Raw genomic sequence first — 17,062 nt, 5'->3', positions numbered from 1 at the left:
CCCATGACCTGAGCAAATTGGAACGCCCACTACAGTCATCTTTATCAGCCTTGGGAGCAAGTCAGTGTCTCCGATCAGACATTTTACCTCATTGGGAACAAAGTGAAGAAAATGATCATCAATTAATTGCAAAAGCCCTCAGAGCAACCCAAGATAACACCTCTCCTGCCTTGAGTTGTATCCGAGCACACTTGTGGATACAGCCTATGGTAGCAGCCATTCTTAGAGAAAGAGGAGGAGGAACCCTACCCTCTGAAACTCGTCAATTGATTTGGGACAATGCCTCAAAATTTGAAAAGCAGTTTCAATCCTGGTGGCAATTAATCAACTTCACTTATCACACAGAAAGTGATAAGATTATTGCCTTCATCCTCACAATACGCAATGCTTCACTGCATTAAGATCTAATCACTGCATTAAGACTAAATCAAAATGGAACTGTCCTCTGTCCCTTAGACCACAGAGTGTGGTCCCATCAAAGGGAGGAAAGTGGCAAACAGTTGATGACAATGCATGCATTATGAGAGAGCAACAAGGTTTCATTTGCAAAAGTATCACTCTTGAAGCTGAAGACATCTGTTAAGATACAGAACAAAACATCTGCCACTTTGAAATCCACCCAAATGAGATTCCTGAAACTGCCATCATAGACATTGGAAAAGGACATGTCTGCATGCAAACATTGTGTGAATCTTTATTGATAGCTGATCTTGCTTACAACATAACCAATCAGCTCAACTTATGTGTATGCAACCTGTTCATAATTGTTGGTTGTGATTTTATTTTCTCTGTACCAATAACTATTCATGATGATTTGTCTTTTGATTACATGATATATCACCAGCTACAGCCCACACCTATCAGAATGAGTGTAAGTATCATCAAACAGCTCCTTCACCACCCAGATTTAATCAACCTTCTACAACGAACACGAGAGACTGGATAAAAAACTATTATCACAGGCTACAGAGATGTTGAAGAAATACACTGAGTGTTAAAAAGTGTCAAAGGAGGACAAGAACACCACTGGTGGGAAGTCCTGTTTGGATGGTCTCCAAGGGCAACTGGAATACCAAACCCGGTGTTACAGCCTATCGTGATCTTACTGACTGCTGTTATATTATGCTTGCTGTTAAATATTGTCTTATACATTGCAGTTTGGAGGATGGCTAAACAAACTGCATTCCTGCAAAAATATCCCTGTGTACATAATGCCACTTAACTACATTTAACAAAATGCTGAGGAACTAACCAAACAAAAAGTCTCCCTCAAATTCTACTTAGACTGAGGCATTCCATGTTTATAGACATAGAGACAAGAGGCAACAAAACAGCAGCTCTACGGACGAGGTAAATTAACGTTAGTCACAGAGCAGATTGTGGTGGGGAACCCCCCTCCTCCCAGACCACTCGGTACTTGCCGAGATTTCCTCCCCACCTGAGCCACAAAATAACACAGTAGATCAGAACAATACATAATGGTGTACCATGAAAGATAGAAAAGGTGGAACACAACGGACCAGAACACAATGGTGTGCCTGATCCCTACGGTCCTACACTTTGGAGATAATAAGTACAACCCATCACTACTCACAACATATGGGTCGTGGCCACAAAGAAAGGGAATACCAGGACCCCAAGTCCTTGCAACTTCTGGGCTTGCGTACTTTCTGGTTGAAAGTACTGGGATATTGCGTTGTCTGAGCTGGTTCAGAGTGGAAAAGTACATGATGAAAGTCAATTATCTCAGATCCTATAAGTAGTAATTATCGTAAAGATCATTTGAACTCTTCTGGATCACAGTGGGCTGTGGCCAGGATCTCCCCTGAGTGGGGACACCGCTCAGGCTGACACCTCGAGGACTGGAAGACCAGACTAGTCGAGCCTCAACTACTGCCCCTTGAGGAACACCGATGCATTGTGAGTATTTATCCTAAACTCCGGAAAGGGAAATTGTGACTATAGGCTAGCCTCTATCCCACCCACCCCTCCACCTATGTGTTTGTGATATACACATTAGCTTTATGGATGTGGATATTCTGCTGTTTGTCCATGCACACGTAGGAGTTAAAAGCAATACCTGTTGGCTCGTTAGTGGCATTATGAAATTATGAGCATTACAGCTAATATGCTATTATGAAATTCCTGATTCCAGGAATCAAAGACCTCTGTCTGTGTGGGGGGGTGTGTGCATGCGCACTTATATGCTTTCCTTATGTGCATATGTATTAACTGGAGATGTGTGCTCTTGCCCATATGTATATGTATTGATTTGGAATACTCTATAGTACGTTAGTGTGAATCTTGCCATCTTCGAATCTGTAGCTAAGTCGCTGTTCAATTATTTTGTTAAATCACTTTGCAAACCTCTACATTGGTTAATGATTAAGTGCTGCTAAAATTCCATCTCTTGATCTACCTTAAATCACTAATAAATTTTTAATCACTGTACATCATAACTGTGTCAAATATTTCCCTCTGCTCTAACAAACCCATGGGGAGGCTTGATCTGGAAGGGCCCTCCGTGGGGCCAATTAATGCTCCAACACACTTTGGCGTTTGCTGCTGACTTTAACTCCTGGACAGGTTGTTCACTCTCAGTATCTGAGGTTCACGGGCTCAGCTCCAAATACACCATGGGGCTCGTTAAAGTGCAGAAAGCCCAAATGAGCATCTTCTCTTCTGTAATTTTCTGCAGGGCTTCCAGGCTTGTACAGCTAATTGGAGAGGTCTCAGGAGTCTACTTACAGTGGAAGATTTCAATGTGAACAGAAAAAAAAAATTGGTTTTAATTTTGAAGCATATTTTATTTTATGTTTTCAGTGTACAGAAGTGCTGGCAGCTTTCTCCAACTGATACTGAAGCAGAGGGTGTCCTGAGCAGATCTGCAGAGGCAGCAACAGCTGTCCCCTCGGGGTCCCCCACTGTATGTACAACTTTCCTCCCCACCTCCCCAACCCCACCACTTCTCTCGGGGGCCACCTGGGACCTGCATTCTTTTCCTACATCACATTTCTGCACTGAACTCTGTAGATCACTGTTACAGCTTCTTTGTACCAATTCCCACCTGATTTAACCTGAGAGTTGTCTGTAAATAGATACAGGTTTGTAATTAATATTGAACAACCACAAGTAAAATACAATTATTAATTATTAATCAATAAATTATAATTGATTTTTATCAAGTATATGATAAACCAATATTTCTTATTAAATTAATAAATTAATAAAAAGAAGCAACACGCTCCTCAACTGCATGCCAGGTCCAAACCTCCAATAAGGTCCAGTTTCCTCAAGCAATCACCATACATGACACACTTTAGACAAGAGAAGAGGAAATTATTAATATATACACAGTTTGCAAGTTGGTTTAAGAGTTAATTCAGCAGACTACCAGAAGACAGGAGAGCTTTTAGCTTCACGAAGGGGAAAGCAGCAACTCCCTGAAGGTCACAGCGGTGAGAGGTGACTGCAGAAACAATGTGGAAGGAGAGGACAAAAATCCCCACGACTGAGGAAAGAAGACACGGCCAAAAAATACTGAACATATATTAAAATTCCTCAGTTGACATGACTCGGGGAAAATTTATTAGTTTTAGTAGGAGTATTCAATCACTGCAGCGAGTGACAAAGTGCTCATAACTTTTGAAATGTTGACAAAATTTCTCAGGTTCTCAGGCAGAGCTCAGCATCCATTCTTGGCCAAATTCCCAGCCCAGAGCCTTGTCACCATCTCATGTCTCTCACGATCTCCCTGCCCATCTTCCTGTGGTCACATCTACCTGGCTGCCTCTGCCTCCTGATCCCATGGCCACCTCTAGCAAATGAAGTTGGGGTGTTGTGGGCATCATTTGACAGTCAAATGAAAAATCACTTGTCAATGTGGAAATCAATACTGAGTCACGACTGAGAAAGAAAAGAACCTGTGTTCCATCATGTGCTTGTTAACATCGTCAGACTTTGCAAAACTCTTCCTCAAAGACAGACTCTCCTAAAAATCCCTCTGCAACCGTACAGAAATTGAGATGCAAGAATAAACTCATTACAGTTGCTGCACACTAACAAGCTCCCAGGGGAAAGTCACAGGGAGTGGAGGGCCATGGCAGGAATAAAGAGGCTTGGAGGTTTAGCAGGGTCTGCTGAGGCTGTGGGTGATGAAGCTGTTTCAGGGAATTGAAGCGGGCTTCCCTGGGGGCTGATTGGAGCAGAAACTCAGAGGCAGCGGTTTCGGGATGACAAAGAAAGGAGGCAGAGATGTCCTGTGTCGTGTAGCCCCTTGGATGTGCCCTGTCAAGCCAAGGGGCCCAGTGCTGATCCCCAGCCCATTGAAATGGTGATGCTTTTGGTCACCAGGAGCTGAGGTTTCCTTCTGGTCTCCACAAGGGCAGAAGCACGCAGAGTGCCCTTTGCTTCTCAGACCTGGCACTGCCCAGCTCACCCGAAACCTTTGCCTCTACCCTGACCCGAACACCTATCCGAGACCTCTCATCTTTAGCCCTTCCCTGAACACTAATGCCAAAGCTGAAACCCTCAGGTGCCTCAAGCCTAAACCCTAACCCAACTCCCTCATCCTGTCCCTCAACCTCCCTTCCTCTTCAACCCCTCTCCTAAGCCTCACTCATGTTTCCCAGGAGGTAGAAGGAGGAGAGGGATTGTGAGGTTTTGGAGGGAAAGGCCAGGGAGATGAGATGAGAGGTTGGGGGCAGGCAAGAGGAAGATGAAGGCAAAAGTGTCCTTTCTGGAGAGTAGGTTGGGATGTCATTTCTGCTGGAGGAAGCTGGTTGCTAAGAAGAAGCATTGTGAGGTGCTCAAGAAGAGTGAGGGTTTCATCAGAGAGAAGGGAGTGGAGGGAACTTCAAAGGAGAGGTGCGTGAGAGGGACAGCGCTTGGTTGCTGTCTGTGAGGTCCCTACTCATGCCATGCTAGCCTTAACCCTGGCCCTCACCTCCAGCCCTAACCCTACCCCCTAACCCACAAAGCTGACCAGTACTCACATCAATTACAAGAAGCCCAAAGATCAATCCCAAAACCTCACCCTGAGCCTCACCCTGATCCCCAACCCTAAAAGGGAAGATCTTACCCCTCGCCCTACCCTGAGCACAAAGTAGAAATTCTCAGCAGAATTTCTGGTTCGCCTGAACGCAAACTGCTAACAGAAACCCCAACCCCCTAAGCCCCAGCACCCTCCCTCCAAACCCCTAACCTTCCGCCTGTCCTCTCACCCTCACTTGGAGCTGTTTTTCCCCGGGAGGAAGAGTGAATGCAGAGACTGTGATGTCCTGGAGTAGTCACATGGTGCTGGAAGGTGAATGTGAGATGAGATGTCAGATCAGCTTGTAGGTGACAGGGTGGGTGATGGTGAGGAAGTTCCACTTATGTCAGTTGTGCATCACAATCTCACAGGTGCGTAACGGGCAGATATCTGTGAAGGTGACTATGAAGCCAGTTCTGTCTGAGAAACTTGCAGGCCATAAAAAGGAAAATGGCTTGGATGTAGATAGTGAGGTCACATCTGTCTGTGCAGGTGATAGGCAAGAGAAGTCTCATGGCTGGGTCAAGCACTGTGATGAGCTTGGACCCAGGCACAGTCACCCGGAAGGCCCACCAGGAAGGCACGGTGTGGAGACTAAACGACTTTCTTTGGGCTTTTTGCACTCAAACACTTCAGGAAATGTCCATAGAGTTCCATCCAGTGATAGTGGTGGGAAAGGATTCCCCTGTCATAAGGAATCTTTGGCCAGACGACCTCCAACACTTCTACTTGCTCTTCATGGAGTCAGAGCTTAGGCTTTCTCCTCCTCTTATTATCTCAGACTTTGCTAGGAAACTATCTCAGCTCTGCTGCACAGAGTGCCCTTCTTGGACAGTGAAGAGCCCAGCCTGAACTGGTGGCTGTCTAGAGCCCTAATGCCCACCTGGGAGAAGGAGTTAACATCAAGAGAAACAAGCGATTCACCACGGCCCACAGTAAGGTCACCTACCTAGTGGATGAATGGAAAGTGGAGGATGTAGTTGTGGATTGTAATAAGGCTTTTGATAGCTTCCCTCACAGCATCCTTCTGGACAACTTGTCCAGGTACATGGTGTGCTGCGTGAAGAACTGGCTGAACAGCAGGGCTGAACCCATGCATAGTTTCAGAGGTAGAAATCAAGGACTGCATGAACCTCACTCAAGGGCAGGAGATGCTCTGCCCTGGGAGCTCTCCCCTATATAGCCACACAAGGCTGCCTTGGTCAGACACACTCATCCGTTTGGGGGGCCCTGGGGCCACAGTAATCTGTCCAAACATAGATATGTGCAGTGCCATGAAAGGACTACATGAAATGGCTACAAAGATGATTAGGGGATTAGAACATCTCTCCTACGAGGAAATGCTGAGGGACTTGGGTCTTTTTAGTCTAGAGAAAAGAAGATTGAGGGGGGATCTTATTAATGCTTACAAATACTTAAAGTGAGAGTGTTGGGGGATGGGACCAGTCTTTTTCCAGCGGTGCCCAGTGATAGGACAAGAGGTAACGGGCACAAACTTGAACATAGGAAGTTCCATCTTAAAATGAGGAGGAACTTCTTTTCTTTGAGGGTGGCAGAGAAGAAGTGGCACTGGAAGAGGCTGCCCAGAGAGGTGGTAGAGTCTCCTACCCTGGAGACATTCAAAACCTGCCTGGACACCGTCTTGTGCAACTGCTGTAGTTGACCCTGCTCTGGGGTGGCGGTGGTGATCTCCAGAGGTCCCTTCCAACCCTGACCATTCTGTGTTTCTGTGATTCTGTGACACAGGCTTTCTTACCTTCCCATGAACCTCCAACCCGAGCTTTCTCTCTGCACCCTCTTTGGAGGTGAACCTGAGTTCCAACAGCATGAGCAATTGGAGTTTGACCTCTCAAGACCATCTCACCTTAGAGCTAATGCAGGGCACAGCCAAAATGGAGGCCCTGGGAGGAGGTGTTGCAGAGCAGCCTTTTCCATTTCTGCAAACTAAAGTTAAATACAGATTCATTTTTTTTCTTTACTGCTCCTTTCTTGCCTTCCGCCTCTCCTCCCATCCCCTTACAAGCTTAGCAGTTTTCCTTTGAGCAGCTAAATCTCATTTCTCAATTTCTCTGTTTTCAGAAGTCACATTCTAGAAGTTGCTCAGACCCTTATAATCATTATTCTGACAGTCTTTCTCAAGTTGGTAATGATGCTGTGGGTGTCGGGGGAGGAGCACTGGTCGCACCAGCATTGCTGTCTTCTCTCCTGGGGTTCTTCACTGACTTATAACCAGGTGGGAACAGGAGTGGCAGAGAAGAGTCTGGGGAACCCCATCCAGGTGGTTTCCAGGGAAATGACAGAAAGGAAGAGAGGACCGCACCGTCTCCTGCAGCATCATGGAGTGAGGAGCGTGTCCCTGCATTGTGGCTTCTGACAATGGTAACTCCCTGTTGGCACGCTTTGAAGTGCTGAGAGCCCGTGGCAGCACAGCCACTGCCACGGCAGCTGCAGGCATCTGTGGGGCTCGGCTGGGCTCAGAGGAGCAGGTTTGGTTCAGCTTGGAGAAACGCTGCTGCTGAGACAGTCCCCGGGTAAAGAGTCCTCCAGCAGTTTCCCACGCCAAAGCCAGTCCAAACCATGCACTGTGCGTGATCCTGTGAAGCGCTGAGAAAGAAGATGCTGTAGGGTTGGGAGCGGGGGGGATGTGAAAGGAGCAGACAATGCTGATTATGGAAAAGCTGCCTATAAGCGGCTGCTTTCTGTTAAAAACTTGTGTACACTAAATGCAATATCTGACAGTATTTCAGGAAATAAAAAGTATTTAATGCTCCTGTGCATTGGCGTTCATAAGTTGTGAGATTAGGAAAGAGATCGTGGTCACTTTTCCCTCACATAAACCCTGATTTTCTCTTGGAGATTTCAAAGGGCAGCTCTAAGAGAACTCCATGGATAAAACTCACCAAAATAGGCAGGAACAGTAGAAAGAGAATATTAAAAACAAAAGGAAAAAAAATCATGCTCTTAAGACTGGGTGTCTGTGAATTCAAGTGACCTCTTGGACAAAACATGGTGTGTTTTTCACTTGGCTAATGGGAACGCTTTTATGACATGTTTTCTAACCAGCTCTTCTCATTATCGATACATCAGAGTTTAAGACGACTTCTGGAAGGCAGTCAGCGAGAGCTGCAGAGACGCAGCCAGCACCCTCAGCGCTGGAAGAGAACATGCCTTCTCCGCATCAAACCAAAACTTTTAAAAAACCTTTTGTTTGAGTCTGTTATTCACAAGAATGTGGGAAATGCAGAGGGGAAGGCTCAGTTTCCCAGTCAATGAGAGCATCGCTCGGCTCTGCAAGGGCTTACAGGGGCCTGGGAAACATCTCTGCCTTGGCATCAGAGCGACCGAGCCCTCGGTAAACTGCCATAAATCCATGCGACAGAGCAGCAAGGTCAGGAACAGGGAACTGCACAGAGCTCCTTCAGAAGTCATAAAAGCCTGACCTTTTCAGGAAAACCAGATACCTTGGGAGATCACCCTCTAATCTCCACTCTTCTGCCTTTGATCACCTTTGTTTTGGGATGCATTGAAAGCTCTTTGAGACAGTGTTGCACAGTGGCTCCTTTTAGCACCCTGAGGGATTGGGATAGACGCACAAATAGCACTTTTTCTGATGTGTTGAAATGCCCCATCAATGTTTCTGATTCATGGACAGATAGAATTTGTTTTCTTTCTGATAGAGTTCACCTGTCAGCCATGTAGAAATGAAAAATTTGGATCCAAAGCATGTCTCCCTGCTCACCGTGTGTGGACAGAGCTTCAGGAGATGAGTTCTTATGTCTCAGAAGAGCTGAGGTAAATCTCTCTCACTACAATCTAAGAGTGAAATCTGGTGTTGCCCTTGCCTTGCCTTGCCTTGCCTTGCCTTGCCTTGCCTTGCCTTGCCTTGCCTTGCCTTGCCTTCCCTTCCCTTCCCTTCCCTTCCCTTCCCTTCCCTTCCCTTCCCTTCCCTTCCCTTCCCTTCCTTTCCCTCATCTATCACCAGGCAATGCTTTTTAGAACATCTCCTCCCAAGAAGGAAAGACACGTTTTTCCGGTCCATACTGCCAAACTCCATGATTTGGACTGAACATCCCTGTTCTGTTTTCCTCTTAGAAGCCTTTTCTCAACAAGCACCTGGTGGTAGACTCCCATGCAGCCATGCAGATCTTGTTGGGGCTTTGCTAACACTGCAGTCACACCTGCGCTGGTGTCTGCAGTCTTTCGCTGTGCTTGAGGGGTGTGGGATGGTGGATGGGCCACTGCCACTGTCCAGTGAGCGTGTTGTTTGCATTTCTCTGTATACAGGAAATGCACCAAAGAAAAGGCTTGGAGAATCATACAGCCAGACCTGGATTTCTTCTGTGATTTTCTGACCAGGCCAACCTGCAAGACTTGTGCTTCACAGTCTTCCTGATCATCTACCTCATGGTCCTCGTAGGGAATGGCCTCATCGTGCTCATCACTTTGGTAGACCCAAGCCTCCACAGCCCCATGTATTTCTTCCTGAGGAACTTATCCTTCCTGGAAATCTGCTATATCTCCATCAGGCTGCCAAAAATGCTGCTGGCTTTCCTGATGGGAGACGGCAGGATCTCCTTCCTTGGCTGTGCTGCCCAACTGTATTTCCTGGTTTTGCTGGGAAGCACCGAAAGCCTTCTCCTGGCTGCCATGGCCTACGACCGCTATGTAGCCATCTGTGACCCCCTGCACTATGGCCTCATCATGAATGGGAGGCTCTGTGTCACACTGGTAGTGGGGTCATGGCTGGCTGTCATACCAGTACAGGCAGGGCAGACGTACCAGGTGTTCACTTTGCCCTTCTGTGCCTCCCATGCCCTTCATCACTTCTTCTGTGACGTGCCCCCTCTCTTGCAACTCGCCTGTGCAGACACTTTCTGGAACCGAGTGATGCTGCACACCATCATCCTGCTCTTTGCAGTCCTTCCCTTTTCCTTGAGAGTTGTTTCTTACACGCAAATTGTCAGGGCAATCCTGAGAATGCCCTCAGTTCTGGGCAGACGCAAAGCCTTTTCCACCTGCTCCTCACACCTCGGGGTGGTGACTCTCTTCTATGGCTCCGCGATGGTTGTGTACTTCAAAGGACGGTCAAGAGACCCTGCAGACACTGACAAATACCTTGCCCTGTTTTACACAGCTGTGACCCCCGTGCTTAACCCTGTCATCTATAGCCTGAGGAATAAGGAAGTGAGTATTGCCCTGAAGAGACTCCTATGGAGAAAGTGATACTGCAGAGTTTGTGAAATAAGCCGAAACAGTACCAAAAGCCCCCACAAGGTGTTTGGTTGTGTGAACACAGGTGTCCCATATTAGCTTAGAGAAAAGTGGTGTCCTGCCTGGCTATGATCCTCCTCAGGAAGGCGATAGCTCTGCTGGGGCCTTCCTGCCATCTTGGATAGCTCCACCTCGATATCTTCCTACTCCAGAACATCCGCAGTTCCCCTGGAGAGTTGACTGCAAATCGCTTGTTCAGGCTGTGTCTGCCCAAGCTGCCAGTACCTTGAAAGGAAAATAGTCAAAGCAGTCAAGAGGGATGGGAGGGTGACACATCCCATGAGAAGAAGATGAGTACCCTCAGGCTGAGAAATCGTTTGCTAGACCCCATTGAGTATCCAGAGTGTCCTTGGATGGAATCAACTTAGGATAATTAAAGATCTGAAAGTCATCTTGCACTTCCTCATGGCGTGTCTAGGAAAGGACCAAAGGCAAAGGAAAGGAAGGGATCAAGGTGGGTTGGGGAGCAACAAACATGGGAAACAGAGGGAAAAGGGGTTAAAAAGAGCTGGTCACATGTAAAGCGTTGGCTGGTCATATAATTAGCTGCCTGCGACTGATCTCTCCAGCCTGTCCTGTTTCCTTACTAAAGTTCATTTCCAGCAAGTTTCTGGGGTGAGGGGGCTCTCTGCTCTTTGTGCAGACAAAGTGTGTAACACGCTGATGTTCTAGCTCTTGCTGAACAGCATCAGCGCCTTCTCAGGGAACAGACTGGTGGGGACGCAATGGGTTGGGAGGGGACACAACCAGGCAGATGAGCCCAACTGACCAACGAGATAATCCCTACCATATGACATCATACTCGGTAATAAAAGGGAAAAGTGGGAGCTTTCGGGAATTTAGCCACCTTTGTCTTGGATACTGGCTGCGCATCCCACTACCCATGGGAGGTAGGGAGTGATTGCTGTTGCATCACTTGTTCTGTTTTCATTTCTTTCTCTCTTCTTCCACTTATCCTTCACTTATTAAACATCTTTAAAAATCTCAAACCCAACTTTTCTTGCTTGTATACTTCGTTTCTTCCTGCCCCATCCCACTGGGGGCACAAGGGGTGGGGGGAAGGAGTGAGCAGCTCTGTGGTGCTTCGCTGCCCACCGGGGTTAACCCACAACAGCAGAGCAGCCAGTGAGTAGAACAAGAGTCCTGGGAGGCAGTTATTTTAGAGCCCCCACGTCTGGACACTGCAGAGCCAAGACTTAAAAACTGCACAAGGTCCAGGAAAGACCCCTCTGCTGCCCATCCAGGGAGGTGTGACCCCTTCACTAATGCTCTCTCAGCCCAATCACTCAACTGGTGCTTTACCCACCTGGTTGTCTACCCATCCAGACTCTAGCGTACTAATTTGAATACAAGAATATTGAGGGACACCGTGTCAAACGTCTTCCTGTGCTGAGGCAAATGACATCCACTTTAGTCCTCTATACAGTTAGTTTATCATGAAGGCAATCAGCCTGGTGAGGCATAATTTCCCCTGAGTATACAAGCACACTGACCATTCTTGGGCACCTTCTTCTCCCTTATGTGACTAGAAATGTCACCTGCAGAGGACTCATTCAATGGCACACTCTCATCAAAGCCTGGGGTTCCTCAGGTTGAACTTCTGTGCTTTTTCAAAGATGGGTGCAATGTGGCCATGGGTCCACTCACCAGGGACCTCTCCCATCACCATGGCTTTCCAAAAGTGACAGACAATGGCCTCGCAGTGAAAGCAGCAGCTGTCAACACACTCCCATGAAGTCTGTTCATCCCCACAGACCTGCATGCGCTGAGTTCATGAAGTAATCCCTGACCGCACCCTCATCCACTGCTGGTTGTATTTCTCCTCTGGAGACGTGACCCTACACACAAAGGCTTGGGACATGTTGTTGAAGAGTTGGGAGAAGGAGGCCTTGAGTTCTTCAGACCTATCTGGATCTGCTGTTAGTAGGTTCTCGACCCAGCTGAGCAGCTAGCCCTACACTGTCCTTGTTAATTCTTTCCATGTTAAGGAAGTGGCAGCAGCTCACCATCTTACCCTTCCTGTCCCTTGCAAAGGTCAAGTCTGAGGAAGCTTTGGCTTTCCGAAAACATTGTCTGCTTCCCTGGAAGGTGATTCCAAGTTCCTCCTTGACAGCCTGCCCTGCTTCCACCAGCTGGTCCCCACCAACTCTGCAGCGGCCTGCTGCATGGGCTGGACTCCTCACCATTCCGCAACAACACTTGGAGAGAAGGAGGGGAGAAGGGAAAGAGGGGAGGACAGAGGGAGGGAGGGAGGGAGGGAGGAAGGGAGAAAGAAAAGAAAGGAAGGACAGACAGGTCAGTTCTCACAGTGGAGGGGAGGTCTGCAGGGGTGTGCACTGGCATCTGCCTAAGACCTACTAAGACTGAATGACTACGCAATCACACGGCAGGTGAAATTCATTGTAGACAAGTGACCCTGTGTGTGCACAGGGATCAGCCACCCTCACGTCAGTGGTACAGTGCTGAAGAACATGCTTTCCTGGCCTGAAAACACAACCGAATGATGGTGTGAACCCGAACCCTGCACTACAGTGAGAAAGCACTGACTGTATCAGCAGCCACACACAACACCAACACTTCATGGGCCTTTCACATCCCCCTGTGTCTCCTGTAGAATAAATAGAATGCAGTTGCTCAGAGGGCTTTTCACTCACTCCTGCACTAGAAAATCCTCCTCAGGGGCAAGGCAGGGATGGATCCTGGAAAGTCTCTCCCAGCTCAACATTGCTGGTCCTGTGGCTTCAGCAAGAAAATTTGCAACACTGCCGTGATAATGGTGCTGCAAACACTGCCGTGAAAAATGGAAGCAGTTGGGTGCGTGGCTCTTTGGGGCTTGGCAGTGTCCCTGTGCGGAACACTGTCCATTAAAACAGGGAGCTCCATTGCCCTCTCCCCAGCTGTCCATGTAGCACTGAGGATGGGCACAGCACAGCAGTTGCTGCTGGTACAAAGGCCTCCTAGGAAAGGGCAGAGCTCGTTGCAGACCAAAGCAGACACCTTTTCATTGCCCGTGCATGTGGTGATCTTTCCTGAAATGGTGAGTGTCTGTCACAACATGGCCCATGACACAAGGATGTGATGAGAAGCAGGACATGAGCTGGAAGGCGTGGGAGGTGGCCACAGGGAGAAGAAACCAAATTGGTTTTGGTCACAACTGCACAGCTTGTCTGTGGGTATGGGGAACAACATTGTCCACATTTTTACGTAGCCAAATGGTGTTCACTTTCAATGTGGTTTTATTGAGAGGGAAGGAGGTGGAGAGGACAGACACAATTTGTATGGGAGAAGCACATGTTCACCCATGTGGCCACACACAGACCCATCGAGCAGCATGCCCAGCCCTACTGACAAGCCGGTAGGAGAAAAGCTCCTGAGGAGGGTGGATGGAACAGGCAGGTAAAGAGGGGGAGAGCTGGGCGTCCCAGAGCAGACAGGGAGAGACAGGGGTCTGGGAAGAGGCAGGAAGGGAAGGCTAGGGCTCTTGGAGAAGACAAAGAGAGTCACTGGTATGCTCCCATCTCTGACAACTCCAGTGACAGCAATCCCTGTGATGGCCATCCCCCTCCCAACCTGAATTCAAGATCTTGTGCTTTTATGCCACATAGGAGGTTTGGGAGAAATCCCAGCCTTTGGGCTTATTGCTCTGCAGTGTGTCCTGTGCTCTGCTGGAGGGTTTAGTTCCCCACGCCATGGAACATGCCTTTTCTAGCCTCAGTTTGGGGTTCCCACCCCACCCCTTTTAGATTTTCATTTTCTTTTTAGATTTTTGTTTTCCTCATCTGCATTTCCTTTTCGTTGTTGTGCCTGCCCCTGCCCATCCTGTCAAATCCCACACGGGATTGCTCGGCTTGCACTCACTTCTGAGGGAGATGATGTGCTCAGCACCTGTGAGGCGCTCATGCACGGGGAAGCACTGCGCTGTCCCAGTGCCTGCCTCAGCACTGGAAAGAGGACTGTCAGATCCTGCCACTTCTCTGTTCCTCTGGGGATGGACCCAGCTAGATGAGAGGGTTGATGTGGGAGGAGGGCCTGCTGGACCATTTTGCCTGTGGTGGACTTCTGGAGGGAATATTTGAGATAGACCCACCAGCACCGTGGGACCATGGGTACGTGAGCTCTTCCACAGAAGGTCAGTGTCACGTGGCTGCAGCGAACAGGACATGGTGGCATTTAAAATCCTACGAGAGGTGTGCAAGATGGCCTGAACCTGAGGCAGCTCCAGTGCCCTTGGAGAGATGGGACCAGGGATGGGCAGGGAGAGGGCAGGTCCCATCTGTGGGGTTTAGCTGGGACTAGTCACAATATCTCCCTGAGGAGCACACCTCTCGCATGCCTGTCTGAGCTCAGGCAGGGCTGGCACCAAGACAAGGGCTCCTGGGGCAGGGCAGAAGGAGCTGAGCTAGGAAAGTTTGATCTGATGACCCCCAGGTTCAAGCCCCAACTTCAGCAATGCGTTCCCCCTTGGCCTTTTGCAGAGCTGTCCTGTCTTCTTCCAGCCTTCCCTGGTCCTTATCTGTCCACCTTCCCCAGGCACAGGGCAGAGCTTCCCCCAGGATGGGCACTGCTTGGGTGAGGCAGAGGGTAGCAAGAAGGGCTTCAGTAAGAGTGTTGGCAGCCAGAGGGCGGCAAAAAGTTGTGGTGGCACTGCTGAGTGGGGCAGGGTGCCTGGTGACCAAGGGGATGTGGAGAGAGTGTCAGTGAGCTGACTGGTCCTACGCGACTCTCACTCATACAGACATGAAGAGTTGCAGCCAAGGGTGCTGAAGGTGCTGGTCAAAGTCATTGTCTCTCTGCTTCTCTCATCCTGGGAAGGCCATGGAACTCAGGGAGGTTCCTGATGCTTGGCAGAAGGCAAACATACCACCCATCTTCATGAAGAGCCAAGGGGAAATTCAAGGAACTACAGTCTAGTCAGCCTGACCTACGTCCCCAGGAAGGTGATGGACCAAATCCTCCTGGAAGCCATTCCCAAGACCTTGATGGTCAAGAAGGGGATTGGGAACTGCCAGCATTACCTCAACAATGGCAAACTGTGCCTGACCAACCTGAATGCCTTTTACAACAACACGATGGGCCCTTGGGATGGGGGGTGAGGTGGATGCAGTAGTCCTTGACGGCTTGGTGAAAGGGGCTGCCTGGGTGGAATATGTTTATCCAAGACAAATGCCATGTTCCCCTTGCCACTGCACTGGGACAACACTATGCAACAGGCCCGGCTGGGGATGACCGGCTGGAAGGCAGCTCTGCAAAGAGGGTGGGTGGACAGCAAGTGGGAGAGGAGGGAGCAGCGTGCCCTTAGGATTGGGAATGCCAACAGCATTCTGGGCTGCATTAGCAAATTCAGAGGCAGCAGGGAAAGGGCAGTGATGCTTTCCCTCTGGGAACCGCATCAGGACTGCTGTGTCCAGTGTGTGGGTTTCCCACTGCCCCACATGGCCTCCAACACCACATGGACCAGGGTGCATTCAGGGCAGGATAAATGTTACCCCTAAACAGTCCCCATGGCAGCCCTTTCTCCTTCTTCCCCAAGTAGTCCCCTGTTTGTTCCCTCCCACCAGTGCCTGCCCCTGCCCAACCCCAGCTGAATCCCACGTTGGTGTGTGCAGACAGCTCTGCTGCAGGGTGTGGCAGCATCTAGGCCAGGAGAGATTGCACAGGTCTGGCCATGCCCCCTGCAGGCACTGAGCCCAGCAGGAGGATGGAACTGGCCGTGCAGCAAAGGTCCCTCCCTGGGCCTGGGGTGTATGGCCAGAGGTGGAAGTGGTCAGGGTGCGGGGCTGGTTTGCTCCCCATTGCCCTGGGGCAGCTTCCCCAGGGTGTCCAGGGACTGTGGCACAGACCAGCTCATCTCTTGTCCACCTTTCACACCTTGCTTCCTTCTCCATGAGACCTGGCTCTGTACCGTGATCACTCTTCTGAGTCTCCATTCACTGCCCACCCCAGGGAACGTGCACAATCCCCATCCTCTCCTCACCCCTCCAGACTCCTTTCCAGAGGAACGATAGATGCCATCAGCCCTGTCATACATGTGGCAGCCTAAAGAGCCGATGAGGAGCTCATGCAGCATCTCTGCAGCCCCTGCTCACATAGAAGGCAGCATTTAAAACCAACATTTGTGTCTAATGGATCCCAGTTGTACTGCGAGCTTATCCCCGCAGTCACAGGGAGAAGAGGAGAAAAGACACGTGTACTGGTGAAGGAGCTGAGGAGGAGTCAGCAGTGTGCCCTGGAGGCAAAGGCCATTGACATACTGGCTCCCATAGCACAGGCCACTGAAAAAGTTGAGATCTGTGGAGAACCAGGGTGCAATGACCATCCCTGCCCTCGGCCCTGGATAAACTGGGTGGGGTGGGTTGGTCATGGCTGTCAGTGAAGCCTCACACAGCCGCTCCCTCACTGACTCACCCCTCACCCCAGTGGAATGGGAGCAGAGACTAGGAAGAGCAAAAGTCAGGAAAGTCATGGGTCAAGATAAATATAGTTTAATACGCAAAGGAAATAAAAAGAAGAAGGAATAAAAAATAAATAAACAAGAAGATAGTAAGAGATGTAAAGTCAAACACCACCTTCCACAAGTACACGAATGCCCAGGCAGTCCCCAAGCAATGGCTACCCACCCAAAACCACCTCCCCTCCAATTTTATTGCTGAGCATGATGCTATACGGCATTGCATATCTGTTTGGTCTGCTGTCCTTGCTGTGTCTCCTCCCAACTTCTTGTAAACTCTCAACCTACTCACTGTAAGAGCAGTGTGAGAA

General features: G+C 49.1%; 1 pseudogene across 1 annotated transcript; it reads left to right on the top strand.

Moving 5' to 3' along the window:
* The first annotated feature begins 9,319 nt into the window (after positions 1-9,319).
* Positions 9,320-10,255, top strand: LOC309683842 (olfactory receptor 10AG1-like; annotated as a pseudogene). The gene has a single exon. The product of its transcript is annotated as an olfactory receptor 10AG1-like (transcript).
* The last annotated feature ends 6,807 nt before the right edge of the window (positions 10,256-17,062 follow it).

The sequence above is a fragment of the Vanellus vanellus genome, assembly GCF_965231255.1.
Source record: "Vanellus vanellus genome assembly, contig: HAP1_SCAFFOLD_35, whole genome shotgun sequence".
NCBI classification, from domain to species: Eukaryota; Metazoa; Chordata; class Aves; order Charadriiformes; family Charadriidae; genus Vanellus; species Vanellus vanellus.
Note: the sequence above shows the minus strand (reverse complement) of the source record. Positions and strands in the feature narration are given on the sequence as shown.